Consider the following 17,363-nt stretch of genomic DNA (forward strand, 5'->3'; position numbering starts at 1 on the left):
CAGCCATGGCCTTATGTTATGTACCATTCCGGCATTTGCTTGGAGGAGAATTGGGAAAGCACGGAAAACCCCTATGAGGATGGCTGAAGTGGGAATCGAACACCCCTCTACTCAGCTGACCTCCCGAGGCTGAGTGGATCCCGTTCCAACCCTCGTAATAGTTTTCAAATTTCGTGGCAGAGCCTCGAATCGAACCCGGGCCTACGGGGTTGGTAGCTAATCACACTAACCACTACGACACAGAGGCGGGTGAAATAAGTTTAATGACGGTATAATTTTGCTATTAGTTCTACGTCACACCGACAGAGACTGGTCTAGTGGTGACGATGGTACAGGAAGCAACCGCAATCTTAATTGACATTCAGCCCTAGTATTTGCTTGGCGTGAAAATGGGAAATCACGGAAAAATATCTTTAGGGGTGCTGACGTTGGGATTAAAACCCAATGTCTCCTGAATGCAAGCTCACAGCTACGCGATCTTAATGGCACGGTCAACTTGCTCGGTTTAATTAATTTCAAAATACATATTATTATAGGAAGATTAGCAGCGAAGGTTGGGTTGAAAATAAACGAAAATGATGCCATCCTTTAAAGTTGACACTCCACATATTATATTTAATAATACTCAGAAAATTAAAGTTGAAAAGAAATTTAAATATCTTGATGAAATCGCCACTTGGAATGCTAGTGAAAAAACATCCCTAGATAATAGAACTCGAAAATTGAGGCGAGCACAACAAATTACATGGCCGTGTTACAAAAGACAGTCTCTTTCAATTAATGGTAAATTTCACCATTATAACTCCTTCATCAAAGCAGAAGCAACGGATGTGAGTGAAACATTATGTAAACTAAATACCCAAGCAACAACAGACAAACTGCAGAAAGCGGATACATGTTATACGGAAAATTATTAATAGAAAAACATCAGTTTGATGGCCAGTGAAGACTTTTAACCAATTCAGTAATTTTTAAGAAAAATAAATAAATTATTGACAGGATGAGAAAACGGATGATAACCTTTTTTGAACACATACACCGTTTGCCAAATTTTAGACTCATACGACAGCTTTTTGATTCCTTTTGGAATTGTAAAACAAAAACCACGTAGTTTAAGAAAACGCAAATGGATTTGGATGAATTGAAAATTACTAAAGAGCGAATTGAGAATAGGGAGAGATGAATATTCTGAAAAAATATACAAAACTATCACTTAAAACATCAAAACGTTAACAGTATGTTATATATATATTTTTTTTTGTTTTACAAGTTGCTTTACGTCTTACGGACACAGATAGGTCTTATGGCGATGATGGGATAGAAAATGCCAAGGAGTGGGAATGAAGTGGCCGTGGCCAAAATTAAGGTACAGCCCCCAGTATTTGTCTGGTGTGAAAATGGGAAACGACAGAATATGGTTTTCTGTTTTCAGGGCTGCTGAGAGTGGGGTTCGAACCCACTATCTATAGGATGCAAGCTCACAGCTGCGCGAGCCTAACCGCACGGCCAACTCGACCGGCGTATGTTATATCAGCAGAAGAACGGTCTGCATGGTTGTTCAAAATGAAGTTTTGGGAAGAGAAAAAAGTATCAAGTGTTAAAAAATGAACTTATCTTTTGAAGATTTTATTGTATAAAGTTGATTTTGGTGCTCCAATGTGGAAGTAAACGGTGATGTAAATAAATAATTTGTATTCGCTCAGCAGTGTCAGTCCAAACGACACGAGTGGTTAATACAATAAACGCAACAATGATCACAAAAGTACGGCTGTGTTTGGGTGAGTCACTTATATTCGGTATTGGTTTTAATGTCTGTCGTTTCAAAAATTATATAGTCTTGCTATGATTGATCGTAAAGTGACTTCACAATTTTTCAGTAGAACTCCTAATTACTCATACGACAAATACTGTATATTATTAATTTACAGATTTCTTCTTGGCTTCCGTTTGAAGTAACAATGGAAAATTAGAAAGAATCAGAATCTGATGGAATGGAAGATATACCGAATGATTTTATTGTTATTAACTCATAAATAATCTCGAAGGTTTTTCGCCACTACCCCAAAACTTTTTTCTTAATGTTTAAATTAGTTTAGATTTTTTTTCTATTTTGCTTTACGTCGCACCGACACATATGTCTTATGGCGACGATGGGATAGGAAAGGTCTAGGCAGTGGATGGAAGCGGCCGTGGTCTTAATTAAGGTCCAGCCCCGACATTTGCCTGGTGTGAAAATGGGGAACCACAGAAAACTATCTTCGGGGCTGCCGACAGTGTGGCTCGAACCCACTATCTCCCGATTACTGGATACTGGCCGCAGTTAAGCGACTGCAGCTATCGAGCATTTTAGATGTTTAAGAAGGTTTAAAGCGTCTATGCAATGAACCTGAAATGATATCGTTAATAATGAGCCATGAACTTAATAACTGTAAATGAAAAGGTGGAACCCGAGAAGATAAAAACAAGTCTTTATATGCCATTATAGAAGATAAAATCGGCAAAAACACTGCAATTCCTAATGCTTTTAGGAAAACGGCTTGTCACAGCTGGTTCATAGAACGGCATCTATGACTTGTTCGAAGAATGTTCTTTCAACGTTTTCACAAACATAGATATTTGTTGCACTTCTCTGGAGCTCGTGAAAATACCGACATCCGTGATTTGTCCTAAGAGTTACATGTTACAGCTGATGCAAACTCCGATGTATGTAAGGCTCCAAAGAGCTGCCTGCCGCCGATGTAAGCAACGAGAGAGGTAGTGTGTTCGAACCCCACTTTCAGCAGTCTGGTTTTCTGTGGTTTCCCATTTTCACACCAGGAAAATCCTGGGTCTGTACTTTAATTAGTGTCACGATCGCTTCCTTCCCACTCCTAGATCTTTCCTATTCCATCGTCGTCAGACCTTTCTGTGTCGGGGCGATGTAAACCAAATTGTAAAATAAAAGTGATATTTCTGGAGGATTACCTGGTAATGCAACAAGGAAAAAACGTAGTCTTTCTCACGGATCTGCGTCATGAAAGCGTTAGAAGAACAAAAGGTTAAGGGAGCAGGGGAAGGGATAGTTGGGGTTCAGAAGACAATGAACTTGAACTGTTCACGCTGAGGACAGGGAAGAAGAAAAATGAGAGTCTGATGTTGATCGAGGCAGTGCGGGAATACTGACTTGTTTGAGAAACCCTCAAAATATTGCTGACCTTCATCAACTGAAAACGCTGTTGCCTAAGGATTGTCAGCGATTCTGTGATTACCTGATTTTCGTGAAAGAGTGTGATGTAATGAAGGAAATAATCATCATTGAAGAAACAAAACCTCGTATGTTACAATGTACTTTCCATCCATTATTTTCCTTAAGGCTGTTCATGCCTGGTTATTTAGTACATCAGAACAATTTTCATTGTGTTCATTTTCCTGTGCTTACGTGTAAAGGTAAATGAAACTTACCGTACTCTAGAAATGTACGTGTGGACGACGAATTTACTTGCTCCTACACACAATTCTCGCTTTCCATATTTGTGTTTAACTTGGAGTTACTCAATGTCTGAATCAAAACAAAAAATCAATACCTACTTAATGAAATGAAATGAAATGGCGTAGGGCTGTCAGTGCCGGGAGTGTCTGAGGACATGTTCGGCTCATCAGGTGCAGGTCTTCTGATTTCACGACCGTACGTGACCTGCGCTACAATGATGAGAAAGAAATGATGACGAAGATGGCACATACACCCATCCGCCGTGTCAGTTACAATTAACGAGCCTGCCGGGAAACGAACCCGGGAGCCCCGTGATCAAAGGCCAATACGATAACCTTTTAGCCATGGAGCCGCACAGCTACTCAGTAAAATGAATAAGTCTTTATTGAGTTTATACATAAATAGTAAAACGAATCTTCAATTTCAGCAAACAATTATGGCGCGAACATTGCACTGATTGAAAAAAAAGTTGTTTAATTGAAACTGAAAATGAAAATCCACAGCCTGTTTCAAGTCATTCTGCCGGGTCGGGAATGGAGTAAATGAAGCCCACATCTAGCAGCGAGGATAGGAATTGTGCCGGCTGACGAAGCCCGTCGCTCTCCTCTGGGGCAACGATTAATGACTGCCGGATGAAATGAAATGTTATTGGAGAGTGTCGCTGGAATGAAAGATGACAGGGAAAACCGGAGTACCCGGAGAAAACCTATCCCGCCTCCACCTTGTCCAGAACAAATCTCATATGGAGTGACCGGGATTTGAACCACGATACTCAGCGGTGGGTTTAATTGGTTTAATTAAATTATTTAAAATTATGGCTTAATGGTCAGTTAGATGGAAACAGTACTAGTAACCAAAATTGTACATTTGTATATGCACAACATTTTTGTTGAAACATTTTTTTAATAAAAACGAGCATTTTTGCGAAAATGCTCAATATTTTTCTGGCCGCTTGGTATTTTTCCGAGGACTTTTAGTATGTTGTCCAGGTACCTAAAATCTACATAATCCAAGTCCCACGCTTTTAAGAAGTGTGCTGTTTCATCAAATGTAAACATCTCTCTGGGAGACGGTCCCCGAATTCAAACTTAGGTGTATTGTAAATCCCCAGATTGCATTAATGTCAAGTCATACTTGTTCCGGATAGTTGAGAAACAAATGACGATCGTAGGCGATTATTGGGCTGCGGGTGTGGAAGTATTTTCAAACTGACATTGGGATTTCACTGAGCAAAATGGCAGTCAATGCGATGATTTTATCTGTAACTAACAGAAATTGAACAGAAATAGTTGACAACTGATTGTTGAGTAATGAAAGAGAGACTTCGATTTTTTCAACTATCATGTTTTTGAGACCAATTGTATGTGTAAATATCTTATAAAATCCTTTTTATGATTAATTAATTAAAAATAAGTATTTCTTCATGTTAATACAATGAGCTACGAAGACCTACGTTCATTAATGAATAACTACGATTTTTAAAATTTTTTAAAAATTATGTAGATCAGTCATTCACCTTAATGTTGAGTATGATAAGGTTAAGTTATGATTACGGTATGCTTTCGGAAACTTTTTTTTATTCTGTGAATTGTGGAAAATTAATGCAGCATTTTACAGAAAACCCTGAAGCACTTCTAGGGTTAAGGTAATTTCCCAAAATGACTGGACTAACAGTATCCTGTATTTAAGGATTCCTTTGCACTTTCGCATAGGAATATGAACACAACGAATTTTGTTCTGATGGACTGTATATCAATATGTGGATGGAAGACGTGTTCAGTCTTAAGGACCATAATGGATACAAAGAGTATTGGGAGATACGAGGTTTGGCTTCTTCGCTGACGAAATGAACTTGAATAACATGGTATGTGTATTATTTGTTTCTTGAGATGTGAATATTCCATTCCGTTTTGTTCTCGTGGTGTATATACAGTACATGTTCAATGATACAATAAAACGTTTTACAGTCTTTATTTTAAGCAATACCGCGTAACCACAATCAAGGCACCTTTTAACCAAGGGCATTGCTGCGTATGTGCTCTAATTCTCAATATATTTCCTTTAACCGACCTAGTGGTTGTGCGGTTTGCGTCACGTAGCTGTCAGCTGTCAGATTGAATTCGGAAGATAGTGGGCTTGAACACCACTGTTGGTAGCCCTGAAGATGGTTTTTCGTGGTTTACCATTTTAACATCAGGTCGCTTCCTTCCCACTCCTTCTTCTTCTTCTTAAGACGTCGTCTCCAAACGGAGGTAGACGATCCACACGGCCAGCTCCGATCTTGACGTTGCAGCCATGCCATGTGAATTTATTGGAATATCTCTCAGGATATTTAATGCAGTGGTTTCCCGTTGCCTTCTGCATCCTAATGCCGTTGACCTAACTGGTTGCTCCACCTTTGGGAACAATTTCTTGTCCTCAGGACAATAGAGTGCCCTTACCCATACCCGCTCATCCACTGTTGGCACTTGGTATAGGGGATCTCCTTATACCGGGAGATAATCGGTCCCTTCATTCGTTAGCCGCCTGCACATAAAATATAATTTTTATATGGAGTCGTTGCCCCCTCTCTACCACGGGGAGGTGAATGTCAGGATATCACCGTCATTGAAACAAGGACCAAATGGCATTTTCTTGTATCTCTGGTTCCTATCCCATCGTAGCCATAAGACATACCTGTGACGGTGCGACGTAAAACAGATTGTAAAAAATCTCTTTAGAGTTATGTGCGCTAGAACGGATCATTCTGAAGACAAAGATGAATGAAGGTTGGAATTTTCAGAAATACGTAGGCAAGTCAGTAAGTATCTGCAATTTTGCTCTAATTGCCTTTAGGTTGGTTCTATGGCGTTGTGTGCTCACCAGCCGCTAGATGGCACCGTTGTCTACGTCTATGGTAGGTTTCAGCGGTATCAGATCAGTACAGCTTGCGCTGTTGCGACGTAAAGATGGCCGCGCCATTCTCCGTTTGCGCCAAGGAAGAACAGCGTTCCGTAACCTTTTCATTGTAGGCTGAGCGGAAATTCATAGCAGACTTTCAGCACAATACTGGGACAATATTTTGCCCCAGCGAAGTGTTTACTAGTTGATTGAACAGTTCAAAAGGGGTCGCACGAACGTGAAGGATGAGGAAAGATCCGGGTGTTCATCTGCAGCCGCAGCTGATGCCAATATTGAAGAAGTGCGTGATATGGTCCTGAATAATAGGCGAGTGACTGTTGATGGCGTGGCAAACCATATGCACATTAGCCATGGTTCTGTATATGAAATCATGCCTAACAGGCTTAACTTTCATAAAGTCTGTTCCAGATGGGTTCCAAAACAACTCAACGAAGAGCAGAAGAGCAATCGTATGAGAATCTGTCAGCACCTGCTGGACCGTCATTCTAACAAATATGAAAAGTTTTTGAAACAGATCACCACTGGAGTTGAAACATGGGTTTACCACTTCGAACCAGAGAGCAAACGTCATAGCATGGAATGGAAGCATCTGCTGTGTCAAAACATTGTTCGCATGTTGTGCTGAAAGTCTTCTATGAATTTACTCTCCTGGTGCACTTTCAGGCCACAGAAAACATATTACAGAAAGCTGTTAATCCTTGGTGCAAACAGAAAGTGGCGCGGCCATCTTTACGTCGCAACAGCGCAAGCTTTACTTATCAGATAACGCTGAAACCCACCACAGACGTAGACAACTGTGCTATCTACCGGCTGGTGAGCACGCAACATCATAGAACGAATCCAAAAACAATTAGAGCAAAATTGCAGATACTTACTGACTTGCCTATGTATGTATTACATTTAGCAGATATTCTTTTTATAGCTCCTGTAAAATGTGGGAAATGTCCCTTGCATGGCATTGCAGTCTTATCGACGATAACCTAATTCGTATGTTGTGTAGAAGAATCTAAACTTCCGCTGTCTTTCAGTTTCCAAGCAGAAGAAAGTGTGGCACTAATGCTTAATGTGTGCAGCAGATTGGTAGCCTCATTTACATATGAAAACACTTCTTTAGTTAGTTGTGTTATGTATTTCGTGCTTCAGTATGTATATTAAGAGGAGTTAAATTTTGCTTTTTCCATTTTTGTCTTAGCTGTTTTCTGAATGAAATTATACATACATAAGCTTAAAATGCACATGGGAAGGTGTTATTGGTATTTTTAAAATTATTGTCTGCACAGCTAGAGAATATTAAACATATTGCATGCGTTACTTCAAGGTCAAATAAATTCGGTAATTTTTCTGGTGAAAGGCTATAGTTTGTTGTAATTGAAAGGAGAATGTATGAAGTGACTGTTGCTAGTACTGTACAAACCAATAATGCTGTCGTTCAGAATGTTAATGTATAAAAATATGCATTTAAAAAAGTGTTTCCTGTATTTAGAGCAATATTCAAGAGTAGTCGTTCAACAAAATTTAAAAATGGCTCCAAGTTGAAGTATTTTTAAGGAACATAAAATTCTTGTTCCTAGTATTTCCAAAATTTAACCTTTCCTTTCACTTTTCGGGTTGATTTTATTCCCTTCTAGTCACAAGGTATTATATTATTGCCATTTGCTTTACTTCGCACCGACACAGATAGGTCTTACGGCGACGATGGGACAGGAAAGGCCTAAGAATGGGAAGGAAGCGGCCGTGGCCTTAATTAAGGTACAGCCCCAGCATTTGCCTGGTGTGAAAATGAGAAACCACGGAAAACCATCTTCAGGGCTGCCGACAGTGGGGTTAGAATCCACTATCTCCCGTATGCGAGCTCACAGCTGAGCGCTCCTGACCGCACGGCCATCTCGCCCAGTCACAAAGTATTATGGCGTTATTCTCTGTTTCTCTGGGCCCCGTGTCCAATTGGGTTTATTCTTATGTAATATCATGGAATTGTATGAGTGGTTTCAGTATCCCCTTTATATTGTGTTGGCCTTGTTTTAAAATTTTATTTCTGATCTACTGAGTGTTACAAGACGAAACAAACACATTTTCACTAATTTTTAGTCATTTCGAACTTTAAATTCCGTTTCTTAACATTTACATTTTAGTATATTCTTCCTCATATTTTATGACCCACTTGGAGTAGAGTATTCAAATTATCAGGGAGTTATAACATGCCTAAAATGGGTCTAACTAACTAACTAACAAACAAATCCCATGACACTACAGCCTTAAAGGGCCTTGGCCTCCCAAGTGACCACTGCTCAGCACGAAGGCCTGAAGATTACGAGGTGCGTGGTCAGCCCGACGTATCCTCTCGGCCGGTGTTCTTGTCTTTCTAGACCGGGGCCACTATCTCACCATCAGATAGCTCCTAAATTGTAACCACGTAGGCTGAGTGGACCTCGAACCAGCCCCCAGATCCAGACAAAAATTTCTGACCTGGCCGGGAACCAAACCTGGGGCCTGTAGTAAGTCTACTTAACTAAAATGCATACATAATATTTTGTATAACCAAATGTTATGTATAACCAAATTTATTTAGGAGGAGGTACAAAAAATAATTTTAAATAATATCCATATAGGTATAAATCAGTATTTTCTAAACCGGTGATTGTAGTCCAATACATTTACTTTAGTAAACTAAGAACATATTCCAAAATGTTCAGTAAAAATATATTCGAATCTGTAGTGGTTTCTGAAATAGTGGGAAATGAATTAACAAAATTTAACATTGTCAGTATAGGGCTTTCCAACTCCCCTTAAATTTCATTGCAAGGCAAAATATTTTGCGCACTAATTTATTTCAGAAAACCGTAAAAAGTAGTCTGTGGGACGTAAAGTTAATACTAATAATAATGTTATTATTATTTTACTACAGTAGTACAGCTTTTTTCTTTCATATGTATTCTCATTCTCACTATGGTGGGTTGAAATTCCAAGTCAGTTGAAAATAACTTCTACGATACTACCTCAGAAGATACGAGCGTACTTTGTAACTGCAGAGTTGACTTGCCGTCACTGTTCAATTAAAGCTTATCAGCCCCTACTCTGCACGCCACACTCAGTACACAGACTGCCGAGGGAGGAGTGTGGCCGTTAGGATATCGGCTACTTCGTTCCAGAGCACGAAACATGCCGGCCTACTGTACTTCTTGAAATTCCATGGAATTCATCGTGAACTCAACTCCGAGACTAGGTGATTGCTCACCTGATGAATCCTCGAGACGAACCAGAGAGTAGAGTCAAACATCCTTTATAACTCCTCTCTGCCAGTGTGGAATGTTTCCACACCACTGACATCTGATGTTCAAGCCAAAGTCATATCCATAAAGGTACAGGTGCCCTTGGAAGAGTGGAATGTAGAGTGGATAATGAAGGCTTTCACAATTCTTAACCTCGGCACTAACAAGGGGAAATTGTCAACAAGTTCCCATCGATCTCATTCAGATTCTAAATACATACAGATCGTGGCGATAACTTTCACTGATTCAAAATTACAAGGCGCAACTACCAGTCAACTCTCAGAAAAACGAATTTGAATATTTCGGAAGTGCCGAACAAGACCACCACGCTACATTCCCAGGAGGAACATTTAGTGCAACGCTCAAACTCTTCGCTTCACCAGTTGATGATCCACCGGTAGAATGTCGCCTTCGTCCTGTTTTTGTTGCTCTTTTACACATGCGCGGAGTATTCCTTTACAAATTACTGCTTCTGTTAGTTTTATCGCCTACCGGGCGAGTTGGCCGTGCGCGTAGAGGCGAGCGGCTGTGAGCTTGCATCCGGGAGATCGTGGGTTCGAGCCCCACGGTCGGCAGCCCTGAAGATGGTTTTCCGTGGTTTCCCATTTTCACACCAGGCAAATGCTGGGGCTGTACCTTAATTAAGGCCACGGCCGCTTCCTTCCAACTCCTAGGCCTTTCCTGCCCCATCGTCGCCATAAGACCTATCTGTGTCGGTGCGACGTAAAGCAAAAAAAAAAAAAGTTTTATGGCCGGGCTGAGTGCCTCAGACGCCTGAAGCGCTGGCCTTCTGATCCCAACTTGGCAGGTTCGATCCTGGCTGTGTCCGGTGGAATTTGAAGGTTCTCAAATAAGTCAGCCTCGTGTCGGTAGATTTACTGGGTGCTGGGGCCGTACCTTTATTAAGGCCACGGCCGCTTCCTTCCTACTCCTAGGCCTTCCTTTTCCCACCTTCGCCATAAGACCTTTCCTTGTCGGAGCGACGTAAATCAATTGCAAATAAAGATTTATAGGCACGTAAAAGAACTCCTGTGGGACTAAATTCCGGCACCTCTGTGTCTCCGAAAACCGTCAAACATAGTTAGTGAGACGTATAAAAGCAATATATTAATATTACAAGAATGTTGGTACCCACATTTTGAATACATAACATCGTCCGGTTCCTGGTCCAAATGTTCGGCATGCTAGTCTTTTGTTCAGGGGCCTCCGAGTTCAATTTTCGGCCGGAACTAGAATTTTAACTCTGTATTGTTATATCCCTGGTTCAGAGACAGGGAATTGGAGTTCATCTTAAATACCACAGAAACACACAACGAGATTTGGCTTGAAAATGGCCATTCGGAATGGAAATTGTTAAGAAGTAGAAGAAGCGGAAGAAGAATATTTTCAATACAGATACAATTTCCTCACACAGAAGCAGATGGAAATACGTACATTATTCAACCGATGTTGTTAAATACATATCTTACAGAGCAAGTGGCCACGCGGTTTGGGTCACGTAGCTATTAGCTTACATTTGGGAGATGGTGGGTTCGAGCCCCACTGTCGGCGGCCCTGAAGAGAGTTTTTCGTGGTTTCCCATTTTCACACCAGGTAAATGCTGGGGATGTACCTTATTGAGGCCATGGTCGCTTTCTTTCCAAACCTAGCTCTTTCCTATCCCATCGTCGCTGTAAGTCCTGCTTGTGTCGGTGCGACGTAAAGCAAGTTAATAAAAACTAGCTGTAGTACCCGGCGTTGCCCGGATAGTTTCTGAATATTTACCTTTAAGATTTGCATTAACAGTTAGTTATGTGTGAAGTGAATTTTGATAGAATTCCTTTTTGACTTGCAGATTGATCTATGTTACGATCTATTATGTAGTTTTAGAATTATTTAGATGTTTTGGATTATTTATTTAGATTATTTAATTTTCGAGTAAAACTTCGTCCTTATGGAAGCTCGATTCGACTGGGAAGTATTTGATCCTGTCAAAAATTAATAAGTGACAACTATAGTCTATGTATTTAGCCGTCTCACTATAGATACGGTGTACAGGAATTCAAATGTCAATGCGACTGTGCCCCTCTCGTCCCCCACCCCTAAGAGAAAAAAAATGGATTGTCACCATTTATCTCAGTGACCCCTAAAACTGTACACTCGACACTGTTTTCGATTATTTTTATATCTCACTCCCCCCTCACCCTCACCTCAAAGGCGGCTGAACATGAACTTTAAAAAATTAGGAGTGTCACTATTCATTTCAGCGACCACGAAAACTATGGATTCGATACTATTCTAGATTATTTTTATACTACCCTTCCGCCCCCTGCCCATAAGGGTGCTAGGGGTGTCTTACCACTACGCGGTTTGTCTCTTGATACTAAGTGATAAGTTTGGTTAAATTGCTCCAGTGGTTTAGGAGGAAATGTGTCATTTACACACCCACACGCACACCCACTTTTATATATAGTAAGAAGATAAAGATACGATTATTATATATAGTTTTTCGATTATTTTTATATCTCACCCTCTTCGCCCCTCACTTGGACTTGTAAAAAATCCGGAGTATTACTATTCATCTCAGAGACCCTGAAGTATATGGATTAGAAACTGTTTTTAATTATTTCCATGTCTCACCCCCTTCGCTCCCCACCTAAAATGGGACTGAACTTGGACTTGAAAAAATTCTGGAGTATTACTTTTCAACTCACTGACCCCGGAAACTATGAATTCGACACTATTCTCGATTATTTTTATAACTAACCCCTCTGACCCCCCTCCCTTAAGGGCGCTAGGGATGGCTTACCCCCACATTACTCGTCTCCCGATAGTGTAATATGTGTACCAAGTTTGGTTGAAATTGCTCCAATGGTTTAGGAGGAGATGTCATTTACACACACACAAATATCCATTTTTATATATAGCAAGATTTTTATACTTCACCCCCTTACCATCCCCGCCTAAAGGAGTCCTATGAGTGCCTTACACAACAGTATATTTTTCCAGATAGTAACTCTTATGTGTACCAAATTTGGTTGGCAGCTACGGCCAAACGTACATGCATAATCACGCTGCTCTAGAATCCTGCAGCTGACGTTGCCATTGTTTCGACAGTTCATTTCTTTTATCCGATTCCTAGAACAGGGCTAGCGTGGTGCCAATATTTTCGTAACGGTTGGTTTTAGGGCCTTAAACATGGTTTTCGGGCCCGTAGGGCTTACCGATTTGTGTTCTTTGCGTCAAGAGGATTAAATTGTCTCGTCCTTCTACGACAAATTCGATATTTTGCCTATATTACCCTATTATTTTTATATCTCCCCCGTGCCCCTCCACCACGAATTGTTTTGAAAATAAAATACATCCCATGTTACTCACTGGCAATGTAGCTTTCTATGTCTGTCTGTTAGGTCATCAGCCCAGAGGCTGGTTGGATCCTCAAATAGCACCACCAAAAATTATGCGGTTATAAGGAAACCGCAAAAAACAATGGCAGCACCAAAATGAGGCGTACTAGGCAAGACGAGGAGTGAGGTAGTTTGCCATTGCTTTCCTCACTGGGTCAGAAAGTGCTATTGCAGCACGACTGACCCTATGAGTAACAGCTTTCATAATACTCAGATGCATTAGTCGTGCTCTGAATGTCATTACTCAGCACCACCCATACCCCAGCTGCTTCCATATTGTCACATCCATCGATGAGACTGGGACTTCGGTGAAAGCTTCACTTTACTCTGGCCTGTACCAAGAGATGGATACAAAAGTACTGTATCCATCAAGAAATGGCAGCATGCAATAGAATTCTATAGGTGAAGTAATTTTTTAAATCGGTTCAGTAGATTTTGAGTATATCCGTTACAAACAAACATACACATTTTTCTTCTTTATAATATTAGTATAGACAACGTATTACTGTGTGTAGAGACACAGTCAAAATAATCAAATTCCATCTTTTCGTAGTTGGCTGGGAGTTACACCTCACAGATTGAATCGGTGAAATTTCTCAACATGACCTGCAGGTATGTTGAATATATATTAAATCTATGTGGACCCAATGGAAGGGTTTCTTTATATGTGAGTAATGAGCTCCATGCCCAACCAGCTTAGCTCCATCGAAATTAATGCGATATTCTTTTTTGGCGTGGTCTGAGTGAATCGGAAGGCCATTTGCCGCCCCAGAAGTCGAAACCTCATTTATGAAATGTTTCAACTTCCTCACGGGGAATCGTACGCACATCTCCCCGAGCGAATCGAACATGCCTGTAGTACCTCGGTGAGGCAGCCCCTACAATTGATATTAACGACTGTCAAAAGTTTGCACGTCATTCTCTGCACCTACTTAAAACTGCCTGAGTACGGTACATGAAAGTTTACTAAATCCACATCTTCGCCGTGCATTCTCTATCAGAGGAAGCTGATTTCAAGGTCCGATGGGCAATATTACAACGAGAGTGAAACTCAGGATTTTAGTTAAGAATTAAATGAAATTGCCAGGGATGGAATTTATTTTATAAAGATATAAATGACAAATTCCTCGTTATGAGTGAGTAACATGATGCGGCACACACGAGATAATTCATGTTATGTTTTTCTTTACATTTAGTACAAATGTTTTTAAACAAATAAGTTATCGGAACAAAATAACGTCTACCCTTTTACTACAGCTTACTGTAGTTTAGCCTGCAGTCTAATATATTATTTCATTTAATTATTTTCTCCTCCGGACTCAGTAAGGGATTCCACCTCTACCGCCTCAAGGGTGTTGTCCTGGGCCGTGAGGTGTTTGGTCGGGATACAATTGGGGGAAGGACCAGTACTTCTTCCATGTGGCTTCATCTGCTACGCTGAAAAGGGGCCTTGTTGGGGATGGAAAGATTGGAAGGGATAGACAAGGAATAGGGAAGGAAGCTGCTGTCGCCTTAAGTTTAGTACCATCCCGGCATTTGCCTGCAGAAGAGGTAGGAAACCACAGAAAACCACTTCGAGGACGGCTGAGGTGGAAAATCGAACCGCTCTACTCAGTTGACATCCCGAGGCTGAGTGGACCCCGTTCCAGTCCTTGTACCACTTTTCAAATTTCATGGTAGAGCCGGGAATCGAACCCGCATCTTCTGAGGTGGCAGCTTATCACACAGACCACTGCACCACAGAGGCGGACAGTCTAATATGCAGGAACTAGAAAAGAGATGCAGGTAGTTACGAACCAATTGAGTGACTGGAATATTTATTTCTAAGTAAAACGAAATGTGTTGATTGGCGCTGTGTGGAACAGAATTTGTGCTTTGAAGACGCAACTTCCGTTGCTCGAATAACAATTAGAGGAGGGAAGGTTTTGAAGTAGACCAACTTTAAAACCGCTTGACTTGTTCGATTGTAATATTACTAGCTACTATGAAGCCCTTAAACCAATCGTAGATAATTTAGAATATTGTAGATAAATTATATGACTCAATACTTCATAAATTTTGAGAAGGAATCCAATCAGATAAAGAGAACTGATAAGGCTTCTTTGCAAGACAATTTTGGTGCAATATTCCAGCTGGCGTCCGTGCATTTTATAAGAATTTGGAACAAAAAGTTTTTCCACTTAACCACGCTCTGACATGCACGTTAATTTTAATGTTTGGCTCTACGCACTCTACCTTTCCAAAACTACAGTCTCAGTATTGAACTTTAATAAGATTAAAACTAGGTCCTGTTTTATCAATCTTGTAATGGAAGCAGGGTTACCCCTGCATTCTGCTTCAACAATTTTCTCTGACATAACTAAGTTGGTGAAATGAAAGAAATATCAATACCATTCTAAATGTGGGGAAAAGAACCCACCAACCAACCGAACGACCGACTAATAAGCTACGCCGTTTTTGGCATCCCTTCAAAATTGATCCTACCTAGTAATTCTAAATAATTTATAATGAGACCCTTCGGAATTCGTTTAGTTTGACTTCAAATAAATAAACACCAAACATTCATGATTATGTGAATGACCAGTTTCTTGGCTGGAAAATCAGTGTAGCTCTCTTTGCCTCGCAGGGTCCTAGATTCCATTCCGGCTGATTAATTACATGCCACTTCATTTACATACAACATGCCACTCTGTCAGCCAAAGCAGAAACACATAATAGTTGAGTGCACACATCCGCACAGATTTGTCGTCGGGAGGAACGTCCGGCTGTAAAACTAGGTCAAGTAAACGTGTGCATATGCAACTCCACGAGGGTGTTAGAAAGCGCTGGTGAAATAAATTATTATATCAGTTCAATCAGAGTCGATGAGTTGCATCTAGAAAATATGTAAGAACCCACTTTCATTTGTAGTTCAACTGAATGTCTGAGAAGTCAGCGTCATGGCATCTTCATATTCGGCCCTCGAGGTCCGGGTTCGATTCTAGGCCGGGTTGAGGAATTTTATTCTGAAATCGTTAACTCCTTTTACTCAGGGACTTTTATGCCTCCCCCAACATTCCTGAAACACGAACACGCAGTTTTCTACACATGAGCGTTGTCACCCACCTTCACCGGAGGGTCTGTCTTAGAAGGGCTACAACCAGGTTAGCAATAACCAAAATGAATTATTGGTATTAACTGACTGGACAGAAAAAATAAACTGCCCAGAACTTTCACACAATTGGTCTTGAAATTTTTCTTCATAGATCCTTGATATTTCCAGGAATTTACACGAAATGTGTAGTTGGTGAAGGAGTTGCGGATTATAGTATTTCTGTATGTTGATAAAGGACATAATGTGGTATTATATGCCGGAGCATTTCTATGATAATGTGAGGAGAGATAATTGGGTGGCTTCTGTATCGTGGTCGTGCTCCTTAGAGAATTAGTCGAGGCTAACAAGGGATGCATTTCAAACGTACTAGCTTCACGATATGTTGTAAGCAGATTCTCCCGTTTTCATCTCTACGAACAATGGACATTCTCAGTGGTGCTTCCTCTTGACAGGCTGGAGATGACACATCTAATATGGTCCAGTTCTCACAGATATGGATCAATATAGAATCAGTAATAAGTAAGGGCGACAATAATTATAAATATATACTTACAAGTTGCTTTACGTCGCACCGGAACAGGTAAGTCTTATGGAGACGATGGGACAGGAAAGGGCTGAGAGTGGGAAAGAAGCAGCCGTGGCCTTAATTAAAGTACAGCTCCAGCATTTATCTGGTTTGAAAATGGGAAACCACGGAAAACCATTTTCAGGGTTGCCGACAGTGTGGTTCGAACACACTATTTCACGAATAGAGGATACTGGCCGCACTTAAGTGACTGCCGTTATCGATTTCGGTAGTTATAAATTTAGTACCTTGTTCTGTTTTTATATTTATCCAGTTTAGTTAATGTTCTTTACGTCTTGTATATTTTCTAATTAATAGTATTTCTGTTCATCGATAATTACTCCGTAGTGTATTCCTTTCTAATTAAGTTTATTCGTATGTTTGTCTGTTTGTTGGTTTGTTAATTTGTTTGCTTTGTCTGAAATAGGTATATGCCTAATTGCCAATATATTGAATATATTAATTGCATGCGGGTTGAATGAGAACCATTCATTCATTCATTCATTCATTCATACATCCATTCATGAAACTCTCTCCCACGTTGGTGGTTATCCGTGACTGGGAGAGAGGATTTTTCATTTTTCAATTCGTCCATTCATTCATTCATTCATTCATTCATTCATTCATTCATTCATTCATACATTCTTTCTATATTCACTCACCCATCCAGTCAATCACT

Source organism: Anabrus simplex, chromosome 1 (assembly GCF_040414725.1).
Source record: "Anabrus simplex isolate iqAnaSimp1 chromosome 1, ASM4041472v1, whole genome shotgun sequence".
In the NCBI taxonomy this organism is placed as follows: domain Eukaryota; kingdom Metazoa; phylum Arthropoda; class Insecta; order Orthoptera; family Tettigoniidae; genus Anabrus; species Anabrus simplex.